We start from the raw sequence: 21666 nt of genomic DNA, 5'->3' as shown, positions 1-21666 counted from the left end.
AATGCAGAGCCACTACCCCAAGTTCAATCCTCAACCAGACACACAGGAGAGAGGAAAAGAGAGGAGAGACTACCTTTGTCCTTGCTGTTCCTTCCCCCAAATTTAAGACAGAGTCCATCTCTGTACCCCCAGTCCTCTGTGTGTGCTGGGTTTGTCTTGGGCTCGTGGATAAAGGAAAAAGGGGTTACACCTTTGAGGAGCCTCAGTGTACTCAAAGACAGACCTGGTAAGGAAGGCTTTGCTGAGGGTTCTGTACATGGGGGAACTGGCAAGGTGCTGTCAGAGAGGGAGGTAACCCTTCAACTCCATTCTAGATGTCTCATGGGGCAGGGTACCAAGCAGTTAACGAGAGCATTCCTGGAAGTGGTAACTGCTTGGCAAAACCGTCATGGCCAGTAGGCTGTGTCACTGCTGGGACAGAAGGAAGTCAGGAGGGGGTGACAGGACCTTCCTCTAGTGCTGCCCCTGTGACGTGATGGCACTTGTGGAAAGAAGACACCAGAGTCAGAAGAGAGCTCCACTCCCAGCCTGGACTTGGCCCGACCGGCTGCTACTTGTGGCTCTGAGTGTAAAGGGTGGTTAAGGTTAAAGGGAGAGCTGGGGCCTGTGTTCAGGGCCAAGTGCACCCAAGATGAAGGAGCTGAGCTGAGTGGTCAAGAACAAGGTCATCCTGAGATGTCCCAAGAACTCAGCTCTTCGAAGCCTGAGGCTTTTACTTCCAGAAGGGAGTTAGGGCGGAGAGGTAAGGCTAGGAGGGAGGGATGCCAGCTGCTGATGGAGTGTCTCATCACCCTTACCCCATTTCCAAAGCAGCTGGAGACCAGCAAGAGCTCACAGTGCAGACCATTTCTCAATGTACAGGCACACACGCCTCATCAGCCCACTAGATTTCCATGGGACCCACTAGATTTCCACGGCAACCAGCCCTCTGTGTATCAGTCAAAAAGACAAGGCCTTGGGCTAGCAACATGGCTTAGTGGGTAAAGGTACTTCTGGTCAAGCCTGATGTCCTGAGTTTGATCCTTGGTGGAAGGAGAGAACAAACTCCTGCAAGTTGTCCTCTGACCTCTACATACATGTGTTGGCATGCACACCCCAACCCCCAACCCACCCCATAATAAATAAGTAAATAAAAACGGAAAGACATTAGCAAACAAGGCCTCACAACCCTCCCCTCCCCATGAAAACAAACACACTGAACACTACGGTCCCCTAAGAGCTTGAACCCCTGCTGCTCCAGCTCAGAGTGGCAGATGGTCACGCAGTGCCCAAGGCAGGGGCAGGAAGAGGCTGACAATGCTGGACAAACCTGGTAGGTCCCACAACAGCACCCTGTTGCCTGTCCCCAGAGCCAGGGCCACCTCATAATGGGGTGGAGGGACTTCCTGTTGGGTGTGGTGGCCCTTGGAGCTGTGTTATAAGGGTATTTAGTGGGGTAGGGCAGCCACTGGAGTCTGACTCACTCTGAAGATGGAATGATAAGCCCTGGACTGAACACCACCATGCTTGGGACCAGAAACTGTATGCTCTTTATTGCCCAGAGACTGGTGGGAGAGAACAGGGGTGATCACAACAGAGGTTCTGACCTTTCGAGGCAGACTGACTCCACTGAGCTGTAGTGCTCCTCTCCCGGGGCCCCCAAATGCCAACTGCTGCTAGGAGCTCTGTCTGAGGGTCAACTCTGACACCAGCCTGTGAGTTCTTGGGAAGACACTTGTCTTACCAGTTTGTACCCACAGGGCTGACACCTGCCCCTGGTAGAGCACGTGTGCTCTAGCTTACAACCGAGTGGAAAATCAGGCTGTTTCACACTGACTGTGCAGCCTTGGGAAGGTCTGGCCTTGGTTTCCTCATCTATGAAAACAAGGACAATCATGGTGACACGTCATCATTATTACAAGAAGGAAATGATGAGGGAGAAAGAAAAAAACCTGCAGCTTGGGTGGGTGGCGCAGCTCCCGAAGGGCAGGGAGGAGAGGACTGTAGAAAGAGCACAGGGCTACAGAACCTGACTGCTTGCATCTACAGAGCTCACAGTGGGCTTTCATTCCCATGGGTCTTCTGTGATGCTCTCAGCAAACCTCTGAGCAGAGAAGACATACCTACTTCATCCAGGCCATGAGAAGATATGTTAGATGATGCCTTGGAGGGGGTTAGAGAGATGCTTCAGCAGTTGAGAGCACTGGCTGTTCTTCTATAGGACCTGGCTTCAATTCCCAGCATCCACCCGGTGGCTCAAAACTATCCATAACTCCACTTCTAGGGGATCGGGCACCCTCTTCCAGCCTCTATATGGGCACCAGGCATAGACATGGATCCTCTGGCCCCTCACTGAGAGCTCAGAGTGTGGCATGGCATGCTATGCTGGGGATCAGCAGGCCAGAGATGGGTCACAGCAGGAGCCACAGCTACCCTGTGGGTACAGCTAGTCTCCAGAGGCTGGTGAAAAGAGAAAAAGAAAGAACAAAGTGCCTGGCTGGCAGCTGGGAGAGCAGCGAGGAAGCCAAGATAAGGCCCAGGATAAGAGCTGGAACTAGGTCGGGAGTCAGGTAGGACAGGCTGAGGAGAGACTGAGGAGGCAGCGGCTGAGACCGCTAATGACTCACTGGGAAAACGAAGGTGCCAAGGTGCCGTGGACAAAGGAGGTGGTAGTGCTGAGGGGACCGAGAAAGGGTGGGGCAGCTTTCAGGCAGACTGGACCTGATGTGTGCAGCAGCAGAGGGTCCATGCTTGCTCAAACGTCCTCAGCAGTAAAAAAGAGCCCCTGGTCGTAGAGGAAAGGCAGGACTAGCCCTGCAGTCCACTGACACCAAGGCAGCAGCATGCAGGGCCAATGCAGCTCCTGCTAGCAATCACATGGCCTTTGGGCCTGGGATCACTGGTATCCGATGTGTGTTGGAGGAACACAGGGAGCTGGCCTCGGGCCAAGTCAGCTCTGGTTCTTGCCAGAAGTGCAACTGGACATGCAGGGAGGTGGCAGGTAACTCCTCCACAAACACTGACCAGATCCCGGGTGCTAGGAACCGCACTGCAAGCTGAGAGCCAAGGAGAAAAAGGACAAGCACGCACAGAGATTCAGTGCGATGGGGATTCTTAACTGGGGTACCTGACTGGACTCCAGGGCCAACGACCACACACGCACACAGGTCAGGTTTTAGAAGGTACAGCTTTCTGGAGAAAAATCCAGAACTCTTTGGATTCTCGGAGGGCGGGGGTGGGGGTGGGGAATGTGGCCCCAGGAGGGGAAGGGATGGTATCAACAGCATGGCAAGGGGGTAGTGGCTCTCTAGATGGCTGGGAGGGTCTCCAAAGTATACCTCACTTGTCTTGCCTGTTAAAGGATGAGTGGAAGGGGGCAGAGGAAGGGCAGACCAGGGAACAACTGGTACAGCTGAGTGGGCACAGCTCCCTCCCAGTGCCCAGGGCTTCACTCTCACCAGCAGCAGCAGCAGCAGCAGCAGCAGCAGCAGCAGCAGCAGCAGGAAGTAACAAACTGGAAGGTTAAGCAGAGGACATGGCAAACCCACAGTCCCCCTTCCCTTTACGGAGGAGAGCCAGACTAGACCGGTTCATCTGGGCAGTCTGGCACTCGGAGAGGCTCCAAACGTCCACCTGGGTTCTCTTATAGGAAGCCCTGAGGTATACAGGAAGTCTGGACCACAGACTCCGACTGGGCAGGGGGCAGGCAAGTCCTGTCATCAATCCTCACCCGTGGTGGGGTTATAAGCAAACTGCAGGACTTCTTTGGGACAAGTGCCCTGGTGGCACTTCAGCAGGAATACCTGATACTTAAGTAAGAGAAGCTGAGTCCACTGTCCAGTGCAACCCTTCTGCTCCCTGATGCCTATTATGGGAATGTTTACTATATTTACTGGCATCTGGGCAAGGTTCAAATCCTGCTGTCCAACAGTGGTGGGCCAGGCTCATACCTGACTCTGGCATTCTTCCTAGGGAATCAGCTGTTCTCTCATTCCCACCTGACCAACACCCCAACTCATGAAAACCCAAGAAAGCTGACAGCCAGCTGAATTACTGGAACCACAACAGACTTAAGTATTTAGCACCCTGGTCCTAGAAATGGAAACTCATTTACACTTGTCATGGCTTAAACAATATACTCTTTTGTTTGTTTTGGGACGCGCGCGTGCGTGCGTGTGTGTGTGTGTGTGTGTGTGTGTGTGTGTGTGTGTGTGTGTACCACTGGGGAAGGATGGGGCCAGCACTGATGGAGCTTTTCTTGCATCCCTTTGTCTCAGCCTCCCAGAACTGCCCTGCACTAGTCTCAATGGAGAGCTGAGGCTTGGAGATGCCCAACTACTCAGTCTGTCAGGCCTCCCACCGACCCCACTGAGCAGAGCACAGCAAGGGACTGCTTCTAAGTGTCTGTCTACCCATTAGGTCTTTCCACCATACACATCTGCTCCTTCATTTCATCTACTCTATGCTCCCACCCAAAAACTCTCCTACTCTCATGCAAAACTAAACTTTCCTGTTTCTAAAAAAATTATCTTCATGTGTATGTTTGTATGCACATATGTGTGTGCAGTGTGTGTGAAGGCCAGAAGACAGCCTTGGATGCTTTTCTCAGGGATACTGTCTGTTTTCTGTTGACCTGGGACTCATCAACTAAGCTAGACTACTGACCAGTGAGCCCCAGGGACCTCCTGTTTCTGCTTCTTTGATGCCAGAATTCAAGGGTGTGCTACCACACTGGCTTTTTTTTTGAGGGGGGGCAGGGGTCGAGACAGGGTTTTTCTGTGTAACCCTGGCTATCCTAGAACTTGCTCTGTAGACTAGGTTGGTCTTGAATTCACAGAGATCCGCTTGTTTCTGCCTCCCAAGTGCTGGGGTTAAAGGCGTGCGCCACCACTGCCCGGCCTTGCAATTTTTTTTTTTTTTTTCAACCATGCTGACTTTTCCATGGATGTGGGGATAAAACTTTGTTCCCCATGCTTGCATGGCAAACACTTTACTGACTGACTTGCCTAGCCTTGAGACAGGGTCTCACGTATCCCAGGGTGGTCTAGAGCTCATTATGTAGCTGAGTGACCTTGAACTTCTTTCTGGTCCCCCTGCTTTTGTCTGTCTCTACTTTCTGAGTGCTAGGATTACAGGCCTGTACTACCACGCCTGGTTTTAAGCCTTACTGGAGAGTGAACCTAGGGCTCTGTGAAAGCTAGGCAGGCACTCTACCAACCAAGCCATACCCCAACTCAATCATGCTCACTTCTGGAGAGAGCAGGAGAGATAAAACCTACGTAGGTTTGTTCAATAAAAAAAGACGGTATCACACTTGGTTCTAGTGATTAGGAGGTGAGCTCTACCAAGAGTTGGATGCAAACATTCATTTCTGTCTCGTCTTTACTACTTATGAGTGACAACAGTATGTCGGCAACCTATGTCATTGAGTAACACTGACATTACTGAATGTAATCAATGGTGCTAGGAGTATAGTTTGGTGGCAGAGCATTTGCCTAGCATGAATGAGGCCCTGGGTTCAATTCCTAGCTCTGAATAAACTAAACAAAAAACTGTGCTCTGAATGTAATCAATTCTATCCAATTAACCAACTAACCAATTATCCAATAACCACATTTTATAAGGTCAGCATTCCTTTCTGTTTTCGCGGATGAGCAAATCAGAGGCATAGTGTAATTAAGTAACTCATCCAGAGTCACACAGGACCCCAGTGGGAGGGTGGCCTTCAAGCCTTGGCTGTTCCCCTCTGAACGCCTACTCCTTGTTCTGGCCCAATTTCTGCCCTGACGTGGCACACAGAGCTAGTCTACTAGAGTCTGGGTCTCTCTCTCTTTCCCATGTATGTATGTATGTATGTATGTATGTATGTATGTATAGATAGAGATATCCCTGACTGACCTAGAACTCTCAATATAGACCAAGGTGGCCTTGAACTCACAGAAATCCACATGCCTAGCCTCTCTATTAGACTCAAAAACACTCATGACATGTCACTGGGTTGAGAGCTCTTTTGATGCCATTCCAGAGAGATACAAGCCAACTACCAAAAGATAAGACCATTTCTGGACCAGAAACTCTGATTCTGAAAATCAGAAATAACTAGAAATTCACGCAGAAGTAGGTGTTCAGAACAGTGCTTCTCACAACGGAAAATTGGAACTCTGGCATCGTTCAGCCTGCTGGGCACAGTCCAGCAGGCCAGCTGCTCACTGAAACAGACATAAGAACGTGAGGGCACAGCTGAGCCCCACACTACAGAGCCTAGGTTGCCACCAATGGCAACCATGCTCACAAATGGCTAAAGACTTGATAGGCTAGAGCTGCCCAACACAACTGTGTGTAACATTTTTCCACTTTAATTCTGCTGTGGAAACAGTTTACCAAAAAACAAAAGCAATCAAGAAATCCAGCTACAAGGGGCTATCTTGACCATACTAACCCTAAACTGCTTCCTGGCCACGGCTGGTGCACAGGCCCCAAAAAGCCTAGTCAGTGTCTTAGGACCTTTTACAAGTTCAACAGCACCCCCACCCCTAGCATCGCTAGGGAGAGAGGGCTGGCTGAGGCCTGCATATTCCCGCATCCCTTTGTAACCTAGACTATATACAGCAGCAGACCCAGCAGCCACATTACAGGCCTGGTCTCCTAAATTAGCATGAACACCTCCATTACACAGGGCTAAAATTTTCAGCTATGATGCTAACTGATGCTAAACAATGAGGTCATTTCCTCCCCTTCTCACCTGACCTCACTTCCTCTTTATTTTGGAGGGGAAAGGCTGCCTCTGCTGTAGAACAGAGCTCCTAACTGCCAGGACTTCCTCATCTACTCTCAGCCCGAGTGCTAGTAAGCCAATCGCAAAGCCCTGAGGAGGCTGCAAGTTGTAAGACTTCTGGATTGTGTGACAGCTTCATGTGGCAATAGAGAAGGTGCCTGGGACCTCTTCCCCTACTTCATGGTAGACAGCCGGGGTCACCAGCAAGAGTCAGCTGGTCAGGGTGGGGCTGGTGTAGCCATCCAGAATATCTGCTCCTGGTGACATAAGCTGATTCCTAGGCCAGGCATGGAGAGCACAAGGGCTTCCCTTCCACCACAAGCCCCAGCTGGTGGCTGGGACTCAGAGGCTGAGCAAGGAGGGAGGGGAGGTCCATCTCTCCAGTTCTCACCATCCTGGGAGCCTATGCAAATAATAAGCAAGGACCCAGCAACCTCCCGGCCCTGCAGAGGATGCCCAGGTACCGCCCACACATCCAAGCCAGCCCTGCTTGTTTATACCATTTCTGGGTCCTCCCAGACAGTTCCTGACAGGTGCCAAAAGCTTTCACTCATCAGGCAACAGAGGCAACAACCTCAACAGCATCTATGACCCAGACAGAATCAACTGTTGAAATAGGGTGCATAAAAGGATATATACAGTAAAGACACCTGCACAAGTTGTCCTCTGCACCTCCACACGCATGACGTGGCACAAGTCCCCTTCTGAATAATACTTAAAAAAAAACCCAGGATGTAGATCAGTTGGCAGAGTGCTACTAGCAAGGAAGAAGCCCTGGGTTTGATACCAAGTACCACATAAACCAGATATGAATGGCACATGCCCGTAATCTCAGAAATAGGCAGAAGTGGGAACATCAAGAATTAAAGATTCGGCTGGAGAGGTGGCTCAGAGGTTAAGAGTACTGACGGCTCTTCCAGAGGTCCTGAGTTCAATTCCCAGCAACCACATGATAGCTCAGAACCATCTATAATGAGATCTGGTGCCCTCTTCTGGCCTGCAGGCATGCACACCCATACACGCCGACATGATACTGTATGCATAAAAAATAAATAAATAAATCAATCAATCAATCTTTTTTTTTAAAAAAAAAAAACAAGAAAATCAAACGTAAGAACTGAAGGTCATCTTCAGCTACAAGAGACTCTGTCTCAAAACAAAACAAACAGAAAAACAGGGCGAGATGGCTCACGGGGTAAAAGGAACTTGCCATACCAATCTGATGATCTGAGTTCAAGCCTAAGATCCCATGAAGGAGAGAACTGATTCTTAAAATAGGTTGACCTCTAACCTCACACATGAGCAGTTACACCCCACCCCACCAGCCAACACCACAGCTAGAACATTAAGGCTCTTGGCGTCCACAGCATGCTTCCATCTTCTTCAACGCCTAGCACAAACTAAAACCCCCAGTTTTATTCCCCATGGACCACTGACAAAGCTCCACTAGCCCACACCTGTGTAAGACTGTGGCAATCCCACTGTCTGGCTTCATGATCACCCCCTGAAGTTCATCCTGCTTGCCCTCACTGAAAAGACCAGAGTCTGCACAGGACACACCAAGACCAAGTTCTCAGCACAAAGGTGACTTATTTGCCCCAGAGGGACAGAGGGAGGGAATAAGAGACAAAGACAGGAGACAGAGGATGAGGGAGAAGGGGGAGGGAACAAGGGAGAGAGAAAGGATATTTGTCCTGGAGGGACAAAGGACTGCCTCTGGATAGAGAGGAGACAGACGTGGTTCATAGGCAAACGGCAGTTTAAAAAGGCAAAAGGGGAAACCCTATGTTGGGATGACTTGGTTAATTTGGATTGGACAGATTATAATTAGGGCAGCCAAAAAGGGGCTTTCGATTGCTGGACTTCAATACTTTGATAGCTGGACTTTGCTACTCAGCCTCAGGAGGAGGAAGTGGCCAAATAAGAGACTAGACCTTGATGTCTAGCTGTAGGAATGTAATCTAACGGTTTAGCAGGGAAGGGGATGGCGGAGAGTCAGACCTGCCAGTGCCACGTTTGCCATGCTCAGGCTGGCTACAGCCCTTCAGTCACTTCAGCCTGAGACTTTTAAATAAGCACTGCACTTGTCCAAAAGGCAAGTCTGCTTTTCCTTAAGAAAAATCTCAGTCCAGTCAACTCCAAACCCATGTGCCTGAGTCTTGTCATCTGAAGGCAGGCAGGAACCAAGGTGAACTTCTTGCTGCCCTTGGAGCTGGAGCAGTCAAGGAGACAGCAAGTGTATAATCACCACATGGCATCAACACCACAGGGGACTGGGATGGTGGGAACCAGACACGATGAAGCCCACACCCACCTGGAGCCCAAGTGGGCATGGCAAGGGTCACGAGGGTCACAGGAAAGAACAGTAGGATGAGGCTGAATCCTATATCCAGGCAGAGAGAAAAAGGCAACTCCCAAAGACACAGGTGTAGTGGGAAGGTCCTGCTGGACAGGATGCAGAAGTCAGCTGAAGAGGGAAGACAGACAGGTGGCAACAATGTAAACAATGGTAATTATTTAGAACATTTAACAAGAGCCAGGAAGGAAAGGACAAAGGTCACTGGTTGAAGCCTCTTAAGCAACAAACTCAATGTGGGTTAGAAGAGCCATTCAAGGATAGCAGAAGGAGGCCTCTCCGAGGGTCTGGATGGATGCTGCTCAGTGCCATGCACTGCTGGCACATCTGCTCACACTTCACTTGTGGACATGCCAGGCTCTCTAGATGCTGTACATAACTGGGATCTGGGATTATCCTATCCCAACAACCTGGTTCAGGACAACTAAGGATAGATACCTGGTTGTTAACTCACAGCTCACAGTAGATAAAGGCTGGCTCGGCCTGTTTCCTGCTGTTTCCTGACTGTATCACACTTTCAGAATATAAGAATACTTGTACAATAGCAAGAGTTACAACCACGGCCCATTCTCAGACCAAATGAAAAGAAAAACCACCAACTTGTGGCACTGCAAAGGCCTCAGATATTATCTAGCTCAGGAGGAACTAGACCCAGCAGCTACGAGAACGTGTGATAAACAGCACCACCAAATGAGAAGGTTCCGGGCAAGAGCTGGGAACTAGCATGTTCAATGTCCCGCCTACTCTCCGGACCTAACTCTAGCACAAGACTAGCTAAGAAGTCTAAGTCAGAGGACATCCCTCTTCAAGAAGCTAAACCAGAGGAGGAAGTGGCCACCTGTCTAAGGGCTACTGTGGTCACCACAGTGGGCTCTGGACACAGCAGGCAGGATGAGAAGAGAGAAACCACTTGTGTGATGTAATGTCTCCTCCATGGCTACAGCAGTTTCAGACAAAATACACAGCAAGAGAAGTGCAGAAACCGGCTGGACCTCAGGTCTCATTTCTGTCTACCTTACCACGTCATTTGGAGCAGGGAGGAAAAGAGGGGCCCAGTGTATACTACAGAAACCTCAAGTGTCCCACACTCACTGTCCCAGCATGTCTTGCAATAGGAAAGTGACTCTGGCCCTGCTGATCCATATACCACCCAATACTGGGGACTGTGAGTGATATTCTGCAGAGGGAAGGCACGGACACCCCTCTGCTACAACAAAATGGATTCCAAGAGTTGGAAATGGTGGCCAAGTATCTGTAACCCCAGCACCTAGAAGGTGGAGGCAGGAGGATCAGGGGGCCAAGGTCATCCTCAGTGGTATGAGTTGGAGGCTAACCTGGGCTACCAGAGGTACTGGGATTACAGACTTGCATGACTTAAGTTCCCTTTTTAAACCCTTACAGGAGCTGGAGAGATGGCTCAGAGGTTAAGAGTACACGCTGCTTCCAGAGGACCTGAATTTGTTTCTCAGCACCCACATCAGATGGCTCACAGGCTGTAATTCCAGCTCTGGGGGACTTGATGCCTTTTTTGGTTTTGGAGGGCAACTACACTCACATGCACATAGCCCCCCACAACCATATAGGAATGCAGGTAACTAAAAAATAAAAACTGAAGCAAAGGCAGGCAGACCACTGTGACTTCAAGTTCAAGGCCAGCCTGGTATACTAGTGAGTTCCAGGCTATCCAAAGCTACATGGTGACACTCCACCCCTTAAAGATAAGGTCTCACTTTGCAGCCTTAGTAGCCTGGAACTCACTACTGTAGAACAGGCTAGTCTTGAACTCACAGAGATCTGCCTGCCTCTGTCTCCTAAGTGCTGGGATTAAAGGCGTGTGTCACCACAGCCAGTACAAAATAAATCTTTAAACAAAATACACGATACTTGATTTTCATTTAAAACCAGCCAGCATTGATTTTTGTTGCTTGTAACGAAGTGCTTTGTCTACGTATGGCCATTGACAGCAATGACCTGAGGAAGTGTGTGGGGTGAAAAGTCATCTTGTTTTCCACAGCGATGAAGCAAGGACAAGAGTCTGTCCAGAGCCGACTCTACAAATGGAGGTCCTCTGCTGGGAGTTCACAGTGCAGTGTTCTGTGATCCCAGCATGTTCTCCAAGTCTGACCACCACAAAGGCCGGCTGCTGACATAAGCAAGCCAAGACCCTTACCCAGCCTGCAGGTAATAATCATTCCATTCCCTCTGTTCTCACATGGATCCGAGTTCAAACCAAGCCCCAGCATCAGGCATCTGAGTTTCTGAGCCTGTCTGGAGATTAGAGTACTGGGAGGTGGGGCGGGGCCCTCCGCACACAGCCAGCCACCTGTATACCCGTCACCAAGGAACAGTTAGGGCGCCTCTGTTGGGAAGGCTATGCTCCAGGAGGAAGGGGACATCCAAGTAGCTAGCCAAGTCAACCAAATCAACCCTGTGGTCAGTGGGATGACAGACGCGACAGAACACTCTCAGAACCCGGAGTCTGAAAAGCAAAATTCACATCAATTTCCAGGCAAGTCAGAGGTTGTGGAGCAACAAACTGCTGAGACTCCTAGGAGACGACAAGCTATTTTAACCCTGGGTCTGGTCAGCTGCTTCTCAGTGTCACAGTTTGAGACAGGAAGACAGCTGTCTCCTCTTTGGTGTGATCTACAAGTGATAAAATCCTAATTAAAGCCATTTGAACCACAAGTCAGAACTGGCACATTTATTTGCGGGAACTACTACTTAAACGAGGTTCTGTAATCCTCACCTACACTCAGGCTTCCTCGGGAAGCAGGGCTTTTTTAATTCATGTGCTCAGCTGAAGGTTGAGAAAGCCAGACCGCAAGAGGACTTGACAGGGCTCTGACCACTGTCTACTGTGGGACCTTGGGCGAGTTTTTGGTTCAGAGCTGCAATTTCTTGAACTGCAAAGTGACAACAAACTCCAAGGGAAGAAAACATGAGGAAACGTCTGTGATGTGACCGCTCTGACTGTGGCCGGCCCAGAACAAGTCATCTAATCAACAGGCACCAAGCCCCCGGGATGGAAACAGCAGAGCCCGACACTCTTGCCTATGTCTTCAAAGTGGCACCCTCCTATACTTGTCCCAAGGTCACCTAACTAACCTCTCCATTTAGGGACAGGCTTGGTGGCACACATCTGTAATCTCAGCAGGCAGGAGAATCAGAACTTCAAGGTTATTCTTGATTATATAATGAGTTCGAAGCCAACCTGCACATCATCCAGTCTCCTCCCACCCCCAAAAAAGGCCAGTAGCAAAGGTGCTTACTGCCAAGTTATCACTGAGAGAGAGAGAGAGAGAGAGAGAGAGAGAGAGAGAGAGAGAGAGAGAGAGCGCGCGCGAGCGCCGAATCCTGCAGGTTGCCCACTGACATGTACGTACGCACGCACACTAAATAAATACGTATCTTTAAAAGCAAACCCCTAAATACATTCCAGCACATATGTCCCATCCCTTCATACTGTCACAGAGAGAAAGGTCTGCTCTTGTTCTGGGGATGATGCATATCTGAAGATTCTAACTGCATACAGAGAACTGAGTACAAGCCAGGAAAGTCACACCACACAAGGGACACAGAGGTGGGAGGGGACTTCCTAGTCTAGAGATTCCCACTCCACCTGCTCAGTTCTTGCCCCTCCTCAGCCTAAAGTCCCTCCTCCTCTTCCATACCTTCTACTCGATATCTCGAGTATTTTCTAGTCCCTTGGCCAGAAAAGCTGTGAGTTATGCAGCCTGGGATAAAGACCTCAGAAGAGGACAAGACCTGTAAGCCAACTGATGAGAAAAAGTGGGGTACATGCACCCACACTGTCTCAGAAGCTTCTACCTACACGTAGCCCTTGCGTGTAAGTGCCACCCTCCTTCCGTATGCTGATGGCTTCTGTACCCCTCCACAGTATTGGGTAGTGTACTAGATGGTAACTGGGAGTGTGTAGGGTTCAGCCTGCCCCTGCTTGAGGTAAGGGTTAGCCTCCCCAACCTCGATCCCCTGGCACAGTGCACAGTGGCACTCAACAGTAAACACAATGACAGCCCCACCGCCCACTGGCAGTGAGCTTTACAGGAGTGACCTCAGCACACACTCACTTTCACTTCCTATGGAGAAAGGACCTGCCTATCACAGCTCTAGGACCCAGGACAGGAAAGCTTGGCCAGATGCGAGGATCCAGCCACTGCCCTGCCCTAAGAGCACTGCAGGCTGGACGGGAGATTGAAAGGACAAGCGACTCTGTTCCAGTCCCTAACATTTTCTCTCGAGACAGACAGCTCTTCTGAGCCCTGGATCATAATAGCCCTGGAGTGTAGATATTACTCCCAAAGGGGCTTTGTCACTGAAACAACTGGTTTTCTTCTTGGAATTCTTTCAAGAGTCATTGCTTCCCTCCAAAGCAAATCCCAGAGAGGCTAGAGTACCCAGATTAAAGGCAAGGCTTGGGGGGTGGGGAGCATCCCACATAACAGACACATCATCAGGCCAGGCCCTCTGTTACTTGGGGAGGGGGTGGTGGAGCTGGAAGTATGGAGGCAGTATTCATGGGGATTTGTGTATGCTAGGGATGTGTGGAGGGTGTGGATGTGTAGGTGTGGGCTAGGGGCAACTGTGGGGATGTTTGGGGTAAACAGAGTATGAGTGTGGTGGGGGGAGGTGCTGAGTGAGAAAGTATTTGTGTAGGGAGTTGGAGTACACAGTGTTGTTGGGGGTGAGGAAGTGTGAGGTATAAGATGCACTCATGTAGGGAGAGGGTGTGGAGTATACATTGCTGTATATTCATGCATACGCGAATTAAAAATGAGCTAGGAGCATGGGGGTGTCACAGCTGTTTGTTGTGGGGAGGTATTCTTCAGAAGCCTAAGATGCTACATGGAATGTCTTTGCCTGGAAATGAAAAATCAACTACATGAACTGCATTTTCGTTTTTTTGGAGACAAGATCTCATGTAATCCAGGCTGGCCTCAAATTAGCTGTATAGCTGAGGATGACTGCAGACTCCTCATCCTCCTGCCCCAGCTGTGTGCTATGATTACAGGCATGCTCCAGCACCCATGTTCTACAGTGCTAAGCAAAGAACCCAAGACTTTGTGCACGTTAGGCAAGCACTCTGCCAGCTGAGCTACAGTCTGAACCTACACTGCTATTTTTAGTGCCTGTTTAGACATCAATAACCAGTCTGATTCAGATCTCTGCAGAGACAAGCTAATGACCATTTAAAACACACTGCCCAAGATGGGCATGGTGGTACATGACTGTAATCCCAGCATTTCGGAGGCTAAAGCAAAAGGATTAAGTTCAAGGGCAGCCTTGGTTATGTAGTGAAACAGTGCCACAAACTAAAAAACAAGAAACAAAAAACAACAACAACAAAACCAATGCAAACAAGCAGACAAAACTCAATTGCTGATTTAAAATGGCACTGAGTCAACTTCATCCACAAGGGGAGGAAAACAAAACTAAACCCCAAAACTTCGATCCCTACTTCACACCACACAAAAATTAAAGGTGAAAGGCAAAACAACAATAAAACTTCTAGGAAATAATGTAAAAAAATATCATCATAGCCAGCCGGCGGTGGCGCACACCTTTAATGCTAGCACTTGGGAGGCCAGCCTGGTCTACAGAGCAAGGACTACACAGAGAAACCCTGTCTCAAAAAACCAAAAAACCAAAAACCAAAACAAAAAAAGAAAGAAAGGAAGAGAGAAAAGAAAGAGAGAAAGGAAGAAAAAAAAAATCAAGACCTAGCTATAGATATATTTCCTTAAGAGACCAAAAGAGGTGCTAGGAGGGAAAAGTAGCACATGAGACTACTTTAAAAAGGGGCCAGAGAGACAGCTGGGTTGGCAAAGTGCTTGTCATGTAAGCAAGAGGACCTGGATCCAACCCAGCATTCACACAAACGCGACACAGTCACACCTGCAACCCGCGCTGAGACGGCAGAGAAAGGCAGATCACGGGGCTAACTGGACAACCAGGTTAGTCTAATCGGTGAGCTACAGGTCCCATAAGAGACCCTGCTTCAAAACACAAGGTGGATGCCTCCCGAAGAACACCCAGGGCTGAACTCCGGCTGCACGAGAACACACGCATGCAATTCAAACATGAAAAGTTGGGCCGGAGATCCAGCTTGGCTGATAGAGCCTGCCTAGCACACAAAACAAGGCCACAAGTTTGAAGCCTAGCTCGGTGATGTATGTTGGTCCACACCTAGCACTCAGCAGGTGGAGGCAGGAGGATTAGAAATTCAAGGTCATCTTTAGCTACACAATAAATTCAGAGTTGGTGACCTGGATTGCATGAGATCTTATCTCCAGAAGAAGAAAATGCCTTTTTAGCCCAGTGTGGTTGTATAGTCCTTTAATTCTACCATTTGGGAGGCAGAGGCAGGGAGGTTTTTAGTGAGTTTAAAGCCAGGCTGGTCTATATATTGAGTTTCAGGGCTACATAGTAAGACCCTCCCTCAAAGGAAAAAAATCTAAATAAAAAAACTAAAAAACACATAAAACAAAGAACTCAAAAAGTTCCTAGAAATCAGGGAGAAATGGCTCAGCGATTAAAGAGCACTTGTTGCTCTTCCAGAGGACCCAGGTTTGGTTCCCAGTACCCACAACAGCTCATAACTGTGACTCTGGGGACCCAACATCTCTGACCTCTGGAGGCACCTGCACTCACATGCCCACACCTACACACATTAACTACACATAATTAAAAAATAATAAAACTCAATCGTAAAAAAAAGAGTTCCTAGAAATCAGCTGGAGATGGTGCCCAGTGGCAGAGTGCTTAGTTGCCCAGTATGCCCAGTATTCCAGGGGTCCTGGGCCTAAACACCCAGGAACACCCTGCCCCTCATTTCTGGACTCCACAGGAAAAAAAGTGTCAGGTAATCCAATAAAAAAGGGGAGGAGCAAGCCAGGTAGTAGCATGTAACTATGCATACTTGGCAGGCAGATCCAAGGGGATCCTTCAAGTTCAAAGCCAGCAAGGTCTACACAGTGAGTGCTAGGCCAGCCAGGGCGACACAGCAGACCTGTCTGGAGAAGGAGGCTGGGGAGAAAAGACTCCTCAGGCCCTTCCCGTAAACATATGGAAAGATATTTCATCATTGAATCGCAAAGGGACCCCACTTTACTTCCTCTCTCACAGCCATCACGAAAGAGATCTACTGCATCGGGTGTTAGAGGGAAGTCTCACGCTTCTGATGAAGAGTCTGGCAGGATCCGTCCTATATTCTGTGACCTATAATTATATCCCTTGGTAGGTATATAACCAATATATATGTGTACACATGTTTGCCAATACACTAGTGCACAAGACTGGGAATAAAGTGGGTGTGGTAGAACACATCTATAATCCCAACACATGGGAGGCCAGAGAGACCTTGAGTGTGAGGCCAGCCTGGACTACACAGCTGCATAACCACACCAAAAAGGTGAGAATAGCGGCATGTTCCGTATTCCTCCAACCTGGGAATCCAGAGCAGTAGGAACTGATCACACAGGCACGGTGGCTCACACAGGCTCTTGAAGCTTGGCTTTGAGACCAGCCTGGGCTGTATAGTAAGTTCAAGGTGAGTCTGAACTACAAACAAGACCCATCTCACTGACCATGCCCCTAATGAATAAGTGAACTAAATTCCCAATAGCTCACATATAAAAATGACCATAAAAGGACACATGAGGCCACTATTACCCTAACACTAGGCAAGCCCAGAGCAAGTCTAGAAGGGCATTATCTCTCAGTATGGTCCTACCTCTCCTGAGGCCCAGTGGCTCTCAAAAGCTGGGGCCAGTAAGGCCATCACAAAGTGGAAAGGACGCTCACTTCTTAGTGGGGCTCCGACTTCTCGGCTACATAGAAAGAACCTCGAGGGCCTGGACACTACTTTCCCCACATACTCTCTGAAAACACTCAGGAGTGAGCTCCCCTACCACCACGTCCTGCCAAAATCCATTTCCAGACCTCACCTGACTCTGTGGCCCTCCCTGGCAGGTCCTCCTGCCTCTATCTCCCTCCCCAGTGCCGGGATTAAGGAGTGTGCTACCACACCTGATTTTGAGTAGAGCTTCAGACTGTTCAGGACACTGTTGGTGCTGGACATGTACTCTACAAACTGAGCTACAACCCCAGCCTCCCAGGGACTTGTCTGCCCCCCAGACAAGACAAGCTCATCCTAAGATGCTGGTCCCTTGGCCCACACCCACCCCTGCCCCAGAGGCACAGAGGTCTTTGAAGCCTGGAAGCAGTATGCAGTCTCTGACATTACCACCGTCCCTGCTGAGAGTCTCTCCAAACTTCCCATAGAAACCCTGGAGGCAGGGAGGCCGTGTGGTTTACAGTAAAGCCCAAAGCCGAGCACACAGCTGGTACTCCATAAACACCAGTTAGTGGCTGCTGAGGATGGGTGGCCACTGTTCCAGAAAAAGACGCTATTTTACTTCCAGTAACAGAATGTCAGGGAGCTATCACAGAGCCCTAGAAAAATGTCGTACCAGGCCACCTGGCGAACAAACATATCAGGTGTCCCGGGTATGCATCAGGCCAGACCAGGAGGCTGGAAGAGGGGCCAGGGAGGAGCTGCAAACTGTCTTCTCAGATGCTCCTGACACACAGGTAGGTCTCAACTCTGACTCACCCGGCACTTTGCTTTCACACATATACACCCTTGGGAGGATGACTCCATCCAAACTGTCAGTGTTGGCTCATCAACAGGTGCTGATGGAGCCCCACGCTGACACCCACAAGGTTCTCTCTGTTTCCTTGATCTCAGGTCTGAGAACCTCACTGACAAAGACAGACTTAGCAAGAATGGGAGATGAGACAGCACCATGCCAGGATTCCCTTTCTCCTTCTCTTCTTCCTCCTTCTTTAAAAACCTTTATCTTTAATAAAGTTGTGCTTGCGCATGTGTGCGCGCGCGTGTGTGCATGCGTGCATGTGTGCACAATGCCTGTGGAGGCCAGAAGTAGGTGTCAGATCCCCTGGAACTAGAGTTGCAGGCAGTTGTGAGCCACCAATGTGAGTGCTAGGAATGGAATTCTGGCCTTCAGCAAGAGCAGTACGTGTTCTTAACCAGTCTCCAGTCCTTTCCTTTCTTCTTAACTAACACGTTGCCCTCAAAATGAACTCTGCCTTCAAGGAACTAGGTCTAGGATGAGTAAAGTCAGGGTCTGTGCTTCCATCACAGCAAGGCTAGCTCAACAACCTAGCACCTAGCAGAGAGGGCTAGAGGGCTACCTGGGCTTCCCCCCTTTCAAGAGGAGAGGAAGAAACGATACACATCCTTGTTTATGAGAGGCCCGGAGCCAGACACTTGTAGCCTCCATTGTCTCTATCTCCCAGCTACCAATGAGAGCAGAAGCCACATCTCAATTCTACAGATAAGGGGAGTAGGCAGAGCTTTAAAGATTGGCTCAAGGTCTCAGAGCTGAGGTTTAAGCCGGATCTGCCCGGCACTGATACCCATGCTATCTCCGCTACACCACTGGGCCTGTGCTACACCAGGCAGCCTGATGACAATCTCTGCTCACAAGGGCAGAATATTCCTTCATGGGGACCGCAGACTGCAGATCCCTAAGCACTGGAGGCAAGAGCGGAGGAGAATATGAAGCCAGGTCCTAAGGTACAATACAGGGATAGCAGTAAGTCAAAGCATCCCTGTGGAAGGTTCTTTAAGCCCCAGATTTCATGGGCTGGTAAGTACAGTGAGCTAATAACCAACTCTGGGACTGAATACAAGGTGAGATTGCGCCTTAAATGGCTACGCAAATGTTATGACTGCCCAACAGCAAGAGGTTGCCAACTCAGGAGGACGACCTCCTGGGCTGTCTGCACCGAGGCTGCTGGGCATGAGGATGTGGCTGAGACACCAGGCTGAGGCACAGGAGGGACACAGCGGTGAGACTCTGCATACGTCAAGTGCTGTTCTCTACCCCCTGTCCTCTCTTGACGGCTCCTTTTCCCTGCCCACCACACTGGCCCAAGTCAGAAAGTGCCTCCTTCTGCCCTGGCACTGTTCCCTTTCTCTGTGCTGTGCGTCTTCTAAGTGTGCAGCTCACAGCCAGTGTACTCCACTCTCGGGTGTACACAGCCATGAAGACGGACACTTCTATCCAACCCTCGGCTCCCAAATCCTGACCTAGGGACCTTCTGGGCTTCTAGCCTCTCTCTTCCCCCCAAATCTTAGTAAATAGGATTCAGGTAGAAATATGGTTCTTATGCACTGAGCGAGAGCCTCAGGGTGTACTGTCTGATAAGGTACCCAGGAGTCACAGGTGGCTATTTAAATGTAAATTAACTAAAACTGAATTTCACACTAGCCACGTGTCAAGGGCTAAAATCCACATGGGGCTTGTGGTTATGGGTCCGGACAGCGGGGACTACAGATAACCATCACTACATGAAGTTCTACTGAACAGCCCTGCTCTGTCCTCCAGCAATAGGAGCTGATGATGAGCTACAAGCTGTCAATCAGCCCTTGGTTGCAAGGTCACATCCAACCCTTAACGACTGGGAGCAACACCACTGGTTGGTCTCTCTCCATGTTATGGAAGCAAGAGGCAGCCCATTCAGGCCCAATGCTCCAGAAAGCCAACAGCCATGGGGTGTTTGTGCCAAGTCAGTCATTTTTACAGTGACTACATTTGGATACCAAGGAAGAAAGGGGTCAAAAGAGGACAAAGTGGCCTCACACTGCCCTGCTAGACAGCACTGAAAGGGAGCCACAGAGATCGATCCATCCACACAGCCTGGAGGCTGCTTACCTATCCATTTAGCTTGGAAGTTCTAGAAGATTGCCAAAAAAAAAAAAAAAAGAGTCAGCTACAATAGAGGAGAATGCCCACCTGGCTGCCCTCCCGCTGGGAATCCTGGCTCCAACAGGATTAGGTCACCAAATCCCCCAGCACTTTCAGGAACAAACTGTGTCCCTGAACGCTCCCACCTCTGAACAGCTCCCCTGGAAAACTCTCCTTTCCAGCTCCCCCATCTTCTCTCCTCCCACTCCACAGCTCACCTCTTCTTTCCATTAATGGCCTCAGACTCAGCATGACTCTCGCTGATAACAACACTGTGCTTGGCCTTTCTGACTGTCCAACAGGGTTGCCTGACCACAAGACACTGCTGTAGGCAGCACTGGGGCCCCATGGCGGCCCCCTCCCCACAGGAGTTGCAGGTACTAGAATCTGGCGACATCACTTCCCCTCCAGGACCCTGGTTATCCAGCACCCGAGCTTCTTGTTCCATGCCCCTCACAAACCTGTCACAGCAGGTTGGCTCACCAGGAAGTGCTTTGTAAGTTTACAGGAAGCTGTGTATCTCCACACAGAGCTGTGTGTCGAACAATATACAAAAAACAATGTGACTCCAAATCTCATCTGTCTGCACTTCCATAATCTCAGGACCGCTCCAAACTCAATACCATTAAATTATGTATATATAGCTTATAGTTGGGGCGGGGGACAAAATGATGGGAGAAACCAACCCACCCAGGATGAGCTCACTGGAGGACCTGTCTGTCACGGGCTGCTGGGGGCCATCAAGGGGCAGGTGCTAAGGTTCAAGGGCTCCCCACTGGCAGGTGCAGGCCCGGACAGTGCTTAGTCCTGTAGTCTACCGTCATATCAAAGGGCTGAAATAAAAAATGTGGAGCACTTCCTCCCTAAGGGAGGGGCCTCCTGGGGTCTTATCTGCAGAGAACAGACAGTCCACACTTCCTCCCAATCTCCCCACTTACCATGTTGTACAAGAGGCCACTGTGGGCTGGAAAATTAACTCCAAGTAATGTAGACACTTGTCCTTCTGACATAGGAGAAACTGGAATAATGAACTGATGTTATTAAGGAACTACTACACTTGACTAGGAGACACTAAGTTACACAAAGTAGAATTCAACTAAAAGAGCACTGCCTCCGAGATAATTCAAGACTGAGAAGTATACCAAACAAGCTTGTTAGAAACCTAAAAAGAGATTTCGGGATGACAGCCAATGTGGAAAGTGTAAGCTTAAGGCCTATATAGATACATTTTTTGTAGGAGGCTGTTTACCCTTTTGTGTGTTAGTCAGAATCAGCTGAGTGCTGTTATTAAGAGTTTTTCCTTTATTAATCTCTAAGTGGTCAGAGTGATTTCTCACTGGAAAGGGATAATTACACACACGCACACACCCTCTCACTTAGATCAAGGCGGGAAAAATGTTACTTAAGAACTTCAGAGGAGCCAGAGGGCTCCATGAGTAAAGGTACTTCCTGCCAAGCCTGACGGTCTACAGAGTGAGTTCCGGAACAGTCAGGGCTACACAGAGAAACCCTGTCTCAAAAAACCAAAAACAACAAATCACTGGATTAATGGGTAATAAAATGAGAGAGTCAGAGTCAGTGGGGGTGAAGCACTGTGGTAGAGTACAAGCTTAGCTTGGGTTCAATCCTTAGTCATGAAAATCCACAAAATATATGGTATATCCACATGGCGTACTGTTACTTCGCCTTAAAAAGAAACAAAATCAGGCCGGGCAGTGGAGGTGCATGCTTTTAATCCCAGCACTCAGGAAGCAGAGGCA

At 49.4% G+C, this 21666-nt stretch overlaps 1 protein-coding gene and 1 long non-coding RNA gene across 3 annotated transcripts in view; one reads left to right on the top strand and one right to left on the bottom strand.

The window, feature by feature from the left end:
- The window catches only part of Ccdc12 (coiled-coil domain containing 12), a 56352-nt gene that overhangs the window by 26393 nt on the left and 8293 nt on the right, over positions 1-21666 (bottom strand). The gene's annotated exons all lie outside the window — the stretch shown is intronic.
- LOC131915465 (uncharacterized) lies at positions 1436-4115 on the top strand. Of its 2 annotated transcripts, XR_009380337.1 has the most exons (3): positions 1436-1521; positions 3021-3146; positions 3952-4115. It is a non-coding gene; the product is annotated as an uncharacterized LOC131915465 (long non-coding RNA). The 2 variants fall into 2 exon arrangements; XR_009380336.1 differs by lacking the exon at positions 1436-1521 and having other exon boundaries at positions 2852-3146.

The sequence above is a fragment of the Peromyscus eremicus genome, chromosome 7 (genome assembly GCF_949786415.1).
Source record: "Peromyscus eremicus chromosome 7, PerEre_H2_v1, whole genome shotgun sequence".
In the NCBI taxonomy this organism is placed as follows: domain Eukaryota; kingdom Metazoa; phylum Chordata; class Mammalia; order Rodentia; family Cricetidae; genus Peromyscus; species Peromyscus eremicus.
This window is presented reverse-complemented; position numbering and strand designations above follow the sequence as displayed.